Source organism: Triticum urartu, chromosome 5A (assembly GCF_056163025.1).
Source record: "Triticum urartu cultivar PI428250 chromosome 5A, HENAU_Tu73, whole genome shotgun sequence".
Taxonomy (NCBI): Eukaryota; Viridiplantae; Streptophyta; class Magnoliopsida; order Poales; family Poaceae; genus Triticum; species Triticum urartu.
The window spans coordinates 579,835,066-579,849,744 of record NC_141877.1 but is presented as its reverse complement, the minus strand read 5'-3'; the positions used below and the strand labels follow the sequence as shown (position 1 = coordinate 579,849,744).

At 47.4% G+C, this 14,679-nt stretch overlaps 1 long non-coding RNA gene across 1 annotated transcript; it reads right to left on the bottom strand.

Annotated features, from left to right (window-relative positions):
* Positions 1 to 2,415: 2,415 nt before the first annotated feature.
* On the bottom strand, positions 2,416 to 13,036 carry LOC147973029 (uncharacterized). Its single transcript, XR_015602727.1, has 4 exons — positions 12,620 to 13,036; positions 11,070 to 11,141; positions 4,285 to 9,780; positions 2,416 to 2,806 (listed from the first exon to the last, which is right to left on the bottom strand). It is a non-coding gene; the product is annotated as an uncharacterized LOC147973029 (long non-coding RNA).
* Positions 13,037 to 14,679: the final 1,643 nt, after the last annotated feature.

Below are 14,679 nucleotides of genomic sequence, written 5' to 3'. Positions count from 1 at the left end.
CGCTCTTCTTTTGCCGCAAGAAAGCTAATATTCGGAAAAAAAATCATGGCGAAGGTTTCAGGCCAATCGGAGTTACGGATCTCCATATATATACGAAACGGTGAAACAGAGCCAGAGCAGAACGCAGAACCAGAGAGAAACATAGAGATAGATCCAATCTCGGAGGGGCTCTTGCCCCTCCCATGCCATGGAGGCCAAGGACCAGAGGGGAAACCCTTCTCCCATCTAGGGAGGAGGTCAAGGAAGAAGAAGAAGAAGAAGGAGGGGGGTCTTTCCCCCTCGCTTCCGGTGGCGCCGGAACGCTGCCGTGGCCATCATCATCATCATCATCACCGCGATCTACACCAACACCTCTGCCATCTTCACCAACATCTCCATCACCTTCCCCCCTCTATCTACAACGGTCCACTCTCCCACAACCCGCTGTACCCTCTACTTGAACATGGTGCTTTATGCTTCATATTATTACCCAATGATGTGTTGCCATCCTATGATGTCTGAGTAGATTTTCATTGTCCTATCGGTGGTTGATGAATTGCTATGATTGATTTAATTTGCTTGTGGTTATGTTGATGTCCTTTGGTGCCCATCATATGATTGTGCGCGTGGATCACACCCTAGGGTTAGTTGTATGTTGATAGGACTATGTATTGGAGGGCAAGAGTGACAGAAGCTTCAACCTAGCATAGAAATTGATGCATACGGGATTGAAGGGGGACCAATATATCTTAATGCTATGGTTGGGTTTTACCTTAATGAACGTTAGTAGTTGCGGATGCTTGCTAATAGTTCCAATCATAAGTGCATAGAATTCCAAGTCAGGGATGACATGCTAGCAGTGGCCTCTCCCACATAATACTTGCTATCGGTCTAGTAAAGTAGTCAATTGCTTAGGGGCAATTTCGGAACTCCTACCACCACTTTTCCACACTCGCTATATTTACTTTATTGTTTATTTATCTAAACAGCCCCTACTTTTTATTTGCGTAATCTTTATTATGTTGCAAACCTATCCAAGAACACCTACAAAGTACTTCTAGTTTCTGTGACGCCCCCGATTTGACCGTACACTAATCATGCACGCAAATGTGTACGATCAAGATCAAGGACTCACGGGTAGATATCACAACACAACTCTACAAATAAAATAAGTCATACAAGCATCATATTACAAGCCAGGGGCCTCGAGGGCTCGAATACAAGAGCTCGATCATAGACGAGTCAGCGGAAGCAACAATATCTGAGTATAGACATAAGTTAAACAAGTTTTCCTTAAGAAGGCTAGCACAAACTGGGATACAGATCGAAAGAGGCGCAGGCCTCCTGCCTGGGATCCTCCTAAACTACTCCTGGTCGTCGTCAGCGGGCAGCACGTAGTAGTAGGCACCTCCGATGTAGTAGGAGTCGTCGTCGACGGTGGCGTCTGGATCCTGGGCTCCAACATCTGGTTGCGACAACCAGGTAGAAGGGATAGGGGGAAAAGAGGGAGAAAGCAACCGTGAGTACTCATCCAAAGTACTCGCAAGCAAGGAGCTACACTACATATGCATGGGTAAATGTGTAAAGGGCCATATCGGTGGACTGAACTGCAGAAAGCCAGAATAAGAGGGGGGTAGCTAATCCTATCGAAGACTATGCTTCTGGCCACCTCCATCTTGCAGCATGTAGAAGAGAGTAGACTGAAGTCCTCCAAGTAGCATCGCATAACATAACCCTAACCGATGATCCTCCCCTCGTCGCCCTGTGAGAGAGCGATCACCGGTTGTATCTGGCACTTGGAAGGGTGTGTTTTATTAAGTATCCGGTTCTAGTTGTCATAAGGTCAAGGTACAACTCCAAGTCGTCCTGTTACCGAAGATCACGGCTATTCGAATAGATTAACTTCCCTGCAGGGGTGCACCACATAACCCAACACGCTTGATCCCATTTGGCCGGACACACTTTTCTGGGTCATGCCCGGCCTCGGAAGATCAACACGTCGCAGCCCCACCTAGACCAACAGAGAGGTCAGCACGCCGGTCTAAACCTAAGCGCCCAGGGGTCTGGGCCCATCGCCCTTAGCACACCTGCACGTTGCGAACGCGGCCGGGAGCAGACCTAGCCTAGTAGGCGTTCCAGTCCAATCCGGCGCGCGCCACTCAGTCGCTGACGTCACGAAGGCTTCGGTTGATACCACGACGTCGAGTGCCCATAACTGTCCCCGCGTAGATGGTTAGTGTGTATAAGCCAGTGGCCAGACTCAGATCAAATACCAAGATCTCGTTAAACGTGTTAAGTATCCGCGAACGCCGACCAGGGCCAGGCCCACCTCTCTCCTAGGTGGTCTCAACCTGCCCTGTCGCTCCGCCTCAAAGTAACAGTCGGGGGGCCGTCGGGAACCCAGGGCCACCACTACCTGGATGGAGCCACCTGCCCCTTCAGCCCCCATCTCCAAACAGTTTCTCCGGTAATGTAACAATGTAAAGTATATAGTATATGCCCGTGATCACCTCCCGTAGTGATCACGGCCCAGTAGTATAGCATGGCAGACGGACAAGAGTGTAGGGCCACTGATGATAATCTAGCATCCTATACTAAGCAGTAGGATAGCAGGTAAAGGTAACAACAGTAGTAGCAAGGACAGGCTATGCAATAGTATAGGATTAACTGAAAGCAGTAACATGCTACACTACTCTAATGCAAGCAGTATAGAGGAGAGTAGGCGATATCTGGTGATCAAGGGGGGGGGGCTTGCCTGGTTTCTCAGACAAGGAGGGGTCGTCGGTGACGTAGTCGATCACAGCGGCATCGGCAGCCGCCACGGGGTCTACCGAAGAGAAGAGGGGGGAAGAAATAGTAAATACATAGCAAGCAAGTGCATAACAGGACAATAGGCAGAGCTAGACGTGTTCTAACACGGTGCTACACGATACCGGCGAAGGAAAGTCAACCGGGAATGTTTTCCCGATTCTGGACCTGTGTCAGACAGATGACCGGAGGGGAAATGTTCCATGTTCAGCATGCTAGGGGCATGTGACAAATGAACGGACCGTGTATTCGGATTCGTTGGATTTTTCTGAGCAACTTTCATATAGAGAACATTTTCATCCGAGCTACGGATTATTTTCTATGAATTATCAAAAATTTAAAGATTTTCTGGAATATTTTTATTTAAACTAATCCAAATTTGACCAAGTCAAAATGACTAGTCAAAAAGGGGGGATGTGGCCCACATGTCATTGGCACATAATTTAATTGATGACTAAACTAAAATGGAGGGGTTAAAATTAACATAGGGGGCCACATGACATAGGCTAGCAATTATCCTAAGTAGTACTAATTAGTCTAACTACTCTGACCACTAAGTATTTAATCAACCTAAACTAATCAGGGCCATCCCCACTTGGCAGTGAGCCAGCCCTGCCTCCCACGCACACACACAACACACTCACGCACACAGTTTTGTTTTCTGCTAACAAAAGATAGCATTTTGTGATTTTCAACGAATTTAATCTATGCACCAAATGGATTTGGTCCAATGGAAACATTTGAGCATTGTCAAGTGTACTACCTCCCCATAATAGTTTTGCTCCAGTTAAAAGTCGTTTAGTCGCTGTTTAGGGGCCGTCCAGAGGGTTAATCGTTGTAGAAAATGAAAAGCTAGCAATAGCTACAGTAACTGAATGTTACTGAAGCTGTGCGGCATTGCAGCAGGCACCGGCTGCGGTTGGCCGCATGCGGTGGTGAGCAGTGCGGCATAAGCAGCAGAAGTAGTGAGCGGCAGCAGTAGCGAGAGGACCGCGGGCGGCTGCCGGGAAGCGCCTGGGAGCGGCGCTCCCGGCTAGGCCGCGGCCATAGGCGAGGCAGGTCACGCGGGACGCGGACGCGACCGTGCGGCAGAAGAAAGAGGCCGGGCGAGGCTCGCGCGCATCAGGCGGGGCGAGCGGCAGTGGCGGCCCGCGACGGTGTGGCCAGAGGACGGGGGAGGCGGCCCGCGACGGTGCGGCCAGAGGACGGGGGAGGCGGCCGACGCGAGCGTGCGCAGCAGCAGAGTTGCAGGCGAAGGCGGCAGCAGCTGCGTGTGGGCGAGCAGGAGCGGGACGGCCACGGGGCCCTGGCGGACGCGGCTAGACGCGATGAGCGTACGGGACTGCGGGGAGCACGGCTGCGTGCTCGGGCAAGCTCGTCGGCGAGCATAGCCACGACTACGGACACGACGACGGCGGCGGGTACGGCCACGACAGGAACGGTAGCTACGAGCGTGGAGAGAAGCGGGGTAGTGAGGGGAGAGGGAGAGGAGCTCACCGAGAGGCTCAAGAAAGGCCGGCGATAGATTAGTAGCAGCAGGGTGGCCGGAATCAACGGAGTTCGCCGGCGACCCGAGGAGGAGGAAAGGCGTCGTGGGGCTCGATGCAGAGCTCCCCAGCTCGGACTCATGGTCGAGGATGACGTAGCGGAGGCGGGCGAAGCTCGTGGACTCGACGGCGAGGCGAGAGGAGGCCGGCGGCTATGCAAATGATGGCGGGGAAGCCATGGCATCGCTCGGGCCGGTCCAGATCGAGAAAAGGGAGCGAGGGGAGAGGAGAGTGGAGTGGTGAGCGAGTGGGGGAATGGGATCGAGGGGTCGGGGCGTGGCGTCCTTATCCCTTCCCGGCGTCGGCGCCGGTGAGGTGGTCCGGGGCGACCTGCCCTGTAGCGACTCGGTCGCACGAACAGGAGAGAGGGGAGGGACCGAGGATGGTGGGCTGGCCGGTTGGATGGCCAGTTGGGCTGAGGCCCAGCACGGGGGGGGGGGGGTTCCCTTACTTTTGTTATTTTTTTGTTTTACCTTTTGATCATTTCTCTTTTAGTCTTTAATGTATTTTAGTTTAATTAAAGGATAAAATAAACTTCTAAATTAGTATTATCATCTAACCCACGGCTACAAAAAGTTTGACCCCTAATTAAAATGTTTTAACATTTTTATTTTAGAAAAGGCATTTAATTAATGTTTTAGTTACTGTTTTAATTATCATAGTGCATTTAATTATTTTATAGAAATGTTGTTTCTCTACCAATATTACCTATGATTTAATTGCCACAAACCGAACATTTTTGTTTTATTGTTTGAAAACTTTTGTTGTATGCCATATTTGGAATTTGAATTTTGAATCGGGTTTTGAACTAACAAGGGATTAGCAACAGTAATGGAGGTGATGTGGCATCCTTAGCAGAGTTTTTCTGTAGCCTAATTATCCGGGCGTCACAATTCTCCTCCACTACAAGAAATCTCGTCCCGAGATTTAAGAGGGGAGTAAGGGGGAAAGTTCTGGTTACAAAATTTTAACGGGTGTCATCGGTCTTGGTTGCTCTTCTCGAAGGGGTCGATCCATTACGTTTATGTCTTCGTTCCACTGCTTCAGGTCATCATTATGAAGTTGTCGTCTTTCCTTCAGGATCTTCACCGTACTTACGAAAAGGTGAGAAGGGAAAACCCTATATGGACGGATTCTAACAAGATCGAGCATCAGACTGTTAACTCAGGGGGAGAAACATAAGTATCTCTCGAATTGAAACTTAAGAAGACGTCGAGAGCAAAGTAAGAAGGTACCATGAGAAGTTTCAAACGGATAGGCAAGCGTTCGATGCCTAATCAGAAGGTGAAAGGGGTCCAGAGCAACGAGAATAAGTATTGCGTCTGATACCCGAATAGATCACTTGGCAGGTGGCTCGTGAGTTACATAAGAAGTCAAGTGCGAGGAATAACTTTGGAAACCGGGGGTGTACAGGAGAGTCAGGTTTCGATCCTGTGGAACTGTGGGTTATGGGCCCACCATGTGGTTAAAAGTAGGAAAAGCGTTGATATCTTGCACGGTCATGATAGCAAGACATGTCAGAGGGTAGCCTATTGGTTATGTTGGCAACAATGTCGATACCAAGGGCGAGGGACGAAGAGAACCATTTTCCTGCTCGTTGAACGAGGCGGACCATTAGGCAAATTTCTCGTCCATCGGTGGCTACCGAAATGTCATCAATTATAGTAATAGGGTCTTACTGGCAGAGTTGTACCACGAGGTGCTTACCTAAGCAGGGAATTACCACGGCTCAGTTAAGTAGATTATAAGAAAGTTTGAACAAAACAATGGAAAGGAAAATGTGTTTAAACACATATATCAGGGGTATACCCTTCCTAAAGTCAAGCAGAGGATGATATCCAAGACAGGATATAAAGTAGAAAATCATTTAGGTAAAGGGAGAGCAATTCCATGACATTACCCAAACAATGGTGTTTGGATAATTGAGCAAGAAGCATTCAGCATTGGGCTAAAAATGTTCTTGCTGAAAATCGGAGTACCATAGACATGCTTCGAGATAGCATTGACATGGTATTCAAGCAAAGGTCAGACTTTGGATACACGAAGGATTCATCAGGAACAACTTGTAGAATAAGTCTTACAATTTCCTCATGGAAGAATGGATAACCCCGCAGAAAAGGAAACTATAACAATAGGTCCTCCGGCCAGGTGTGCTAGGATGACATCACCTTACCGGGTCATATAAGGAACAATGTTATGACTCTTGGAAAAATGTTCCAACCATCATATCTGACCGAGATTCAGATCTGATTGGTGTCAGGATAACTCAGACTCGGGATGCCTAAGAAGAAAGGTGCAACACAATTTGTCGCGATGACATTGTAAGATTCTCAGGAATTAATCTACGGAAGCGAGTTCCGAAACAAGAATTCATCATTAAACCAAGGAGAGGATGAGAAGGTGGCTGATGGACTCAGCGACAATTTGTCGAGACTTCCAAAAGGTGGTTTCCACAATTATGTGAACAAGGAGATAACATTAGTCAGATCTAATGATATAATGATGTATGCTTGAGGAAAAAATACACAGTCAAACATTGCTTAAAAGGTGCACCCAAAATATGGGCTTAGGTAGCATGATCAATATTTAGAATGGTGATTCAATAACCAATGGTCCAAGAATGAAATATCGACCATTAATATCAAAGCATTAGGGTTGCTAGAAGTGCAGAATCACAGCAGTTCTGTTGACTGCATCTCGGTTAGAATCAACACGGGGACCAAGAAACAAAGGGATACGGTGATAAGTATCACCGTATCAAGAATTGTTATGAGGTGGAGCAAGTCTCACAGCATCCTTGACATAAAAGATAGTAATACTTCAAGGTAGAATATAATGCAAGCTGGATAGCAGGTTGCATCAATAACAGAACGAGTTTGTGATGAAAGAACGGTAAGGGTGTTGTTGATGGTAACACAAATCATCGAGGGGTAAGGATGGTATTTCTCATCGGGAAGTCGATTGATATCATGGAAGATCTCATTACGTTGAGGATGATCACGACACATTTGTCGAAAGTTTTCTTGAAGATGTAATCAATCAGCGACGACAACAAGTCAAAGGAATGATGAAACGGAAGGTTATTGGAACACGGGTACAACACAAACTCGAAATCAAGCTTTCTGTTCAAGGTGAAACGATAGGACAAGGAAATCGACGTAAGCTTAGCTTATTGTCGAAAGATGTGCTCCGGTAATAAGGAACAGGTGGCATAGTTAAATTTTAGCACGATAATGATATAGCCAATCAGGCTAGGAATGAGTTGAAGGATTATTAAACTCATAAGCCACGAAAATTACTTAGAGTTATTTAATCGGAGTGCTGAATCGATTCACTTATCGGTGTTCTAGAGTGACTAGTAACTCATATCTCGAGGGGGTACTGGAATCGGCAAGAATAATAGTTGATGAAGAACTCATAAGAAGTTATGTAGTCCCGTGATAATCTCGAGATACCAGAGGGGTAATACTCGATGACAGTCAAAGTAGAGGTTGGACTGGGGTATTGCCCTACAGAAGACAAGTGCTTAAACTTGCACGCGAAATGGTATTTAAAGGAGAACATGGTCGGAACCACGATTGCAAAAGGCCAGATCCCAGATATAAGGTGAACTTATACCAAAGGAATAATTAATTTAAGAGAAGCTTTAATGATAAGATCTACATCGTGTCCATGGGCATGAACACAAAGCTCAAGGTCGACTCCCACTTCTCCAATGCATAACCTTTCATTCACTTCTCACTTTCGAAGAAGTTGTAGTGTTGAAATTTTACCTGGCATAATACCAGAAGTGTAAGGCTCGTGAAAACTTTTGAGTTGACATGGTTTAGAGAAGGCATATGTTCAACCCATAGGGGCTTCTTAGAAACATATACCACAAGTTTCAAGAGTAAGTATCACAAGCTCGAAAGTAGAGCAAGGTTGAGCAAGTAGATGATACAATTTACCAAAGGCATTATGTATCCGAGGGAAGGCTCACATGGTTATTGAATATGAAGGATGTTGTCGGATAAAATCCATTAAAGGATCTGCCGGTCCATAACAGAGCTGATGTGAGAATCGGCACACAACCAGAGGAAGTAACAATGCAAAGGCATTGGATTATGGAAACAACTGACTAATCCAGAGCTCAAATGCAAAGGAATTATGATTTTCAAATCAAGGGATCGGAAGCAATGTTTTGATTAGGGATTGGCAAGTAGAATAGCCTTAGGGGTACAATCGACGGCAATTGGATTTGTTGAGAACCAGCTCATGTTTAAACTGACGTCTGAGCCGGAAAGATAATTTAAAAGGATCAACTGATGGTTGCGTGTATTCGCCTCATGTTGAATCAAAGGGATCAAAATGACGATGCCTAAGGATACTAACGAATATTGCTAGACATATGGAAAGCATCCATCATGTAAGCAGACAAGTATTGCAGAGCAATAAGGTACTAAGGATTTTTGGAGGATCGAATAGTATTTCGAAGACCATTGTGAAACACATGAACAACTGGGGGATGAGCGGATACTCGATAAGTGCGAGAATTATCCGTAGGGGTATTCAGGTGACAAAGAACAGCAAGGCAGTAAGCTCAAAGGATTATCGAAACAACGACGAGTATTTCGAGGTATCTTGTAATAACAAGACCAACTGGGAATAAAAGTAAGAATGACAGGTGCAAGTATTTATCCATAGGGATTTTTCGGTGGTAGGGAATTGCAAAAGCAACAGGCACAAGGTCTCGAGAGAATATCGGAAAGTATTGTCAGAATCTTCTGTTGAAGCAGTCGATCATCCGTAATGAAAGGGCTCTTCGGCAGGAAGTGGTAACGAGAACCTAGAGTTAGATTTTAGCAAAATCATTTAACCCGAATAGAAGAGAGATCAGAGTCCCAGAGTAAGGATCGAGGAGTAAAAGATCCTAATATCACCCAGATGGCGACGTGGGCCCGTAAGGCACACAGCCATGTTAGTAAAAGTTTTGCAATGTCTAGACTCAACTTCGGCCAAGGAGTGTGGAAGGGGGATTCCTACAGGCAGTTGGCTCTGATACCAACTTGTGACGCCCCCGATTTGACCGTACACTAATCATGCACGCAAATGTGTACGATCAAGATCAAGGACTCACGGGTAGATATCACAACACAACTCTACAAATAAAATAAGTCATACAAGCATCATATTACAAGCCAGGGGCCTCGAGGGCTCGAATACAAGAGCTCGATCATAGACGAGTCAGCGGAAGCAACAATATCTGAGTACAGACATAAGTTAAGCAAGTTTGCCTTAAGAAGGCTAGCACAAACTGGGATACAGATCGAAAGAGGCACAGGCCTCCTGCCTGGGATCCTCCTAAACTACTCTTGGTCGTCGTCAGCGGGCAGCACGTAGTAGTAGGCACCTCCGGTGTAGTAGGAGTCGTCGTCGACGGTGGCGTCTGGATCCTGGGCTCCAACATCTGGTTGCGACAACCAGGTAGAAGGGATAGGGGGAAAAGAGGGAGAAAGAAACCATGAGTACTCATCCAAAGTACTCGCAAGCAAGGAGCTACACTACATATGCATGGGTAAATGTGTAAAGGGCCATATCGGTGGACTGAACTGCAGAAAGCCAGAATAAGAGGGGGGATAGCTAATCCTGTCGAAGACTACGCTTCTGGCCACCTCCATCTTGCAGCATGTAGAAGAGAGTAGACTGAAGTCCTCCAAGTAGCATCGCATAGCATAACCCTAACCGATGATCCTCCCCTCGTCGCCCTGTGAGAGAGCGATCACCGGTTGTATCTGGCACTTGGAAGGGTGTGTTTTATTAAGTATCTGGTTCTAGTTGTCATAAGGTCAAGGTACAACTCCAAGTCGTCCTGTTACCGAAGATCACGGCTATTCGAATAGATTAACTTCCCTGCAGGGGTGCACCACATAACCCAACACGCTCGATCCCATTTGGCCGGACACACTTTTCTGGGTCATGCCCGGTCTCGGAAGATCAACACGTCGCAGCCCCACCTAGACCAACAGAGAGGTCAGCACGCCGGTCTAAACCTAAGCGCCCAGGGGTCTGGGCCCATCGCCCTTAGCACACCTGCACGTTGCGAACGCGGCCGGAAGCAGACCTAGCCTAGTAGGCGTTCCAGTCCAATCCGGCGTGCGCCACTCAGTCGCTGACGTCACGAAGGCTTCGGCTAATACCACGACATCGAGTGCCCATAACTGTCCCCGCGTAGATGGTTAGTGCGTATAAGCCAGTGGCCAGACTCAGATCAAATACCAAGATCTCGTTAAACGTGTTAAGTATCCGCGAACGCCGACCAGGGCCAGGCCCACCTCTCTCCTAGGTGGTCTCAACCTGCCCTGTCGCTCCGCCTCAAAGTAACAGTCGGGGGCCGTCGGGAACCCAGGCCCACCACTACCTGGATGGAGCCACCTGCCCCTTCAGCCCCCATCTCCAAATAGTTTCTCCGGTAATGTAACAATGTAAAGTATATAGTATATGCCCGTGATCACCTCCCGTAGTGATCACGGCCCAGTAGTATAGCATGGCAGACGGACAAGAGTGTAGGGCCACTGATGATAATCTAGCATCCTATACTAAGCAGTAGGATAGCAGGTAAAGGTAACAACAGTAGTAGCAAGGACAGGCTATGCAGTAGTATAGGATTAACTGAAAGCAGTAACATGCTACACTACTCTAATGCAAGCAGTATAGAGGAGAGTAGGCGATATCTGGTGATCAAGGGGGGGGGCTTGCCTGGTTGCTCAGACAAGGAGGGGTCGTCGGTGACGTAGTCGATCACAGCGGCATCGGCAGCCGCCATGGGGTCTACCGAAGAGAAGAGGGGGGAAGAAATAGTAAATACATAGCAAGCAAGTGCATAACAGGACAATAGGCAGAGCTAGACGTGTTCTAACACGGTGCTACACGATACCGGCGAAGGAAAGTCAACCGGGAATGTTTTCCCGATTCTGGACCTGTGTCAGACAGATGACCGGAGGGGAAATGTTCCATGTTCAGCATGCTAGGGGCATGTGACAAATGAACGGACCGTGTATTCGGATTCGTTGGATTTTTCTGAGCAACTTTCATATAGAGAACATTTTCATCCGAGCTACGGATTATTTTCTATGAATTATCAAAAATTTAAAGATTTTCTGGAATATTTTTATTTAAACTAATCCAAATTTGACCAAGTCAAAATGACTAGTCAAAGAGGGGGGATGTGGCCCACATGTCATTGGCACATAATTTAATTGATGACTAAACTAAAATGGAGGGGTTAAAATTAACATAGGGGGCCACATGACATAGGCTAGCAATTATCCTAAGTAGTACTAATTAGTCTAACTACTCTGACCACTAAGTATTTAATCAACCTAAACTAATCAGGGCCATCCCCACTTGGCAGTGAGCCAGCCCTGCCTCCCACGCACACACACAACACACTCACGCACACAGTTTTGTTTTCTGCTAACAAAAGATAGCATTTTGTGATTTTCAACGAATTTAATCTATGCACCAAATGGATTTGGTCCAATGGAAACATTTGAGCATTGTCAAGTGTACTACCTCCCCATAATAGTTTTGCTCCAGTTAAAAGTCGTTTAGTCGCTGTTTAGGGGCCGTCCAGAGGGTTAATCGTTGTAGAAAATGAAAAGCTAGCAATAGCTACAGTAACTGAATGTTACTGAAGCTGTGCGGCATTGCAGCAGGCACCGGCTGCGGTTGGCCGCGTGCGGTGGTGAGCAGTGCGGCATAAGCAGCAGAAGTAGTGAGCGGCAGCAGTAGCGAGAGGACCGCGGGCGGCTGCCGGGAAGCGCCTGGGAGCGGCGCTCCCGGCTAGGCCGCGGCCATAGGCGAGGCAGGGTGCGCGGGACGCGGACGCTACCGGGCGGCAGAAGAAAGAGGCCGGGCGAGGCTCGCGCGCATCAGGCGGGGCGAGCGGCAGTGGCGGCCCGCGACGTTGTGGCCAGAGGACGGGGGAGGCGGCCCGCGACGGTGCGGCCAGAGGACGGGGGAGGCGGCCGACGCGAGCGTGCGCAGCAGCAGAGTTGCAGGCGAAGGTGGCAGCAGCTGCGTGTGGGCGAGCAGGAGCGGGACGGCCACGGGGCCCTGGCGGACGCGGCTAGACGCGATGAGCGTACGGGACTGCGGGGAGCACGGCTGCGTGCTCGGGCAAGCTCGTCGGCGAGCATAGCCACGACTACGGACACGACGACGGCGGCGGGTACGGCCACGACAGGAACGGTAGCTACGAGCGTGGAGAGAAGCGGGGTAGTGAGGGGAGAGGGAGAGGAGCTCACCGAGAGGCTCAAGAAAGGCCGGCGATAGATTAGTAGCAGCAGGGTGGCCGGAATCAACGGAGTTCGCCGGCGACCCGAGGAGGAGGAAAGGCGTCGTGGGGCTCGATGCAGAGCTCCCCAGCTCGGACTCATGGTCGAGGATGACGTAGCAGAGGCGGGCGAAGCTCGTGGACTCGACGGCGAGGCGAGAGGAGGCCGGCGGCTACGCAAATGATGGCAGGGAAGCCATGGCATCGCTCGGGCCGGTCCAGATCGAGAAAAGGGAGCGAGGGGAGAGGAGAGTGGAGTGGTGAGCGAGTGGGGGAATGGGATCGAGGGGTCGGGGCGTGGCGTCCTTATCCCTTCCCGGCGTCGGCGCCGGTGAGGTGGTCCGGGGCGACCTGCCCTGTAGCGACTCGGTCGCATGAACAGGAGAGAGGGGAGGGACCGAGGATGGTGGGCTGGCCGGTTGGATGGCCAGTTGGGCTGAGGCCCAGCACGGGGGGGGGTCCCTTACTTTTGTTATTTTTTTGTTTTACCTTTTGATCATTTCTCTTTTAGTCTTTAATGTATTTTAGTTTAATTAAAGGATAAAATAAACTTCTAAATTAGTATTATCATCTAACCCACGGCTACAAAAAGTTTGACCCCTAATTAAAATTTTTTAATATTTTATAATTTAGAAAAGGAATTTAATTAATGTTTTATTTACTGTTTTAATTATCATAGTGCATTTAATTATTTTATAGAAATGTTGTTTCTCTACCAATATTACCTATGATTTAATTGCCACAAATCGAACATTTTTGTTTTATTGTTTGAAAACTTTTGTTGTATGCCATATTTGGAATTTGAATTTTGAATCGGGTTTTGAACTAACGAGGGATTAGCAACAGTAACGGAGGTGATGTGGCATCCTTAGCAGAGTTTTTCTGTAGCCTAATTATCCGGGCGTCACAGTTTCATACTTGTTCTAGGTAAAGCGAACGTCAAGCGTGCGTAGAGTTGTATCGGTGGTCGATAGAACTTGAGGGAATATTTATTCTACCTTTAGCTCCTCATTGGGTTCGACACTCTTACTTATCGAAAACTGTTGCGATCCCCTATACTTGTGGGTTATCAAGACCTTTTTCTGGCGCCGTTTCCGGGGAGCAATAGCGTGGGGTGAATATTCTCGTGTGTGCTTGTTTGCTTTATCACTAAGTAATTTTTATGTGCTATTCTTAGTTGTTTTCTATCTTTAGTTATGGGTAGGAAACGCAAAATACCAAAAAATTAGTTGTACCTACTGAACCAATGGTTGAAGAACCAATCAAAATCTATCACACTGCTGAAGCTTATTACTTGGATCATCTTTGATCCCTATGTGCTCGTGCTGAAACCCCAACTAGCTTAGTTGAGGGCAAATCCTTAGATGAGCATGCTTGTTATGTGCGACACCGTATATCTGAAAAAGGGAAACTATTATGGGGTCAAATTCAATGTTTGCAATGCTATGCTTGGAATTTATGTGAAATATATGATTATACTTGTTGTTTTGAAGACCCTAAGAAACACCTCCCCTACCAATGTTTGTTTAGTGATAATGGAATCGTATCCTCTTATGCTAAGGGTGTTCATAGTTACTATGATGTTCAACAAATTGAAGAATTTGTTGCTTTTAAGGGTGCTTACGAAATTGCTTCTTTGATTGAAAAGTATGATGCTACTCTTTACAAATCTGAAAATTTTGCCATATTTAAATATTGCTATGATAATTATGCTTCTAATGCCTATGTTGAACCATATATTGAGTACAACTCCGTTGTCCAAGAAGAGACTAATATTTTGCAGGAGTCTAGAAAAAGAAATTGATGAAACTGTGAGCTCATTGGATGAAAAAGATGATGACGAGAGCGAAGAACAAAGGAGGAAGAGCGGATTAGCTACCCGTGCCCACCTTCTAATGAGAGTAACCCTCCAACTCATACATTGTTTAATTTTCCTTCGTGCTTACCGGAGGATGATTGCTATGATGATTGTTATGATCCCGTTGATTCTTTTGAAATATCCCTTTTTGATGACGCTTGCTATGCTTGTGG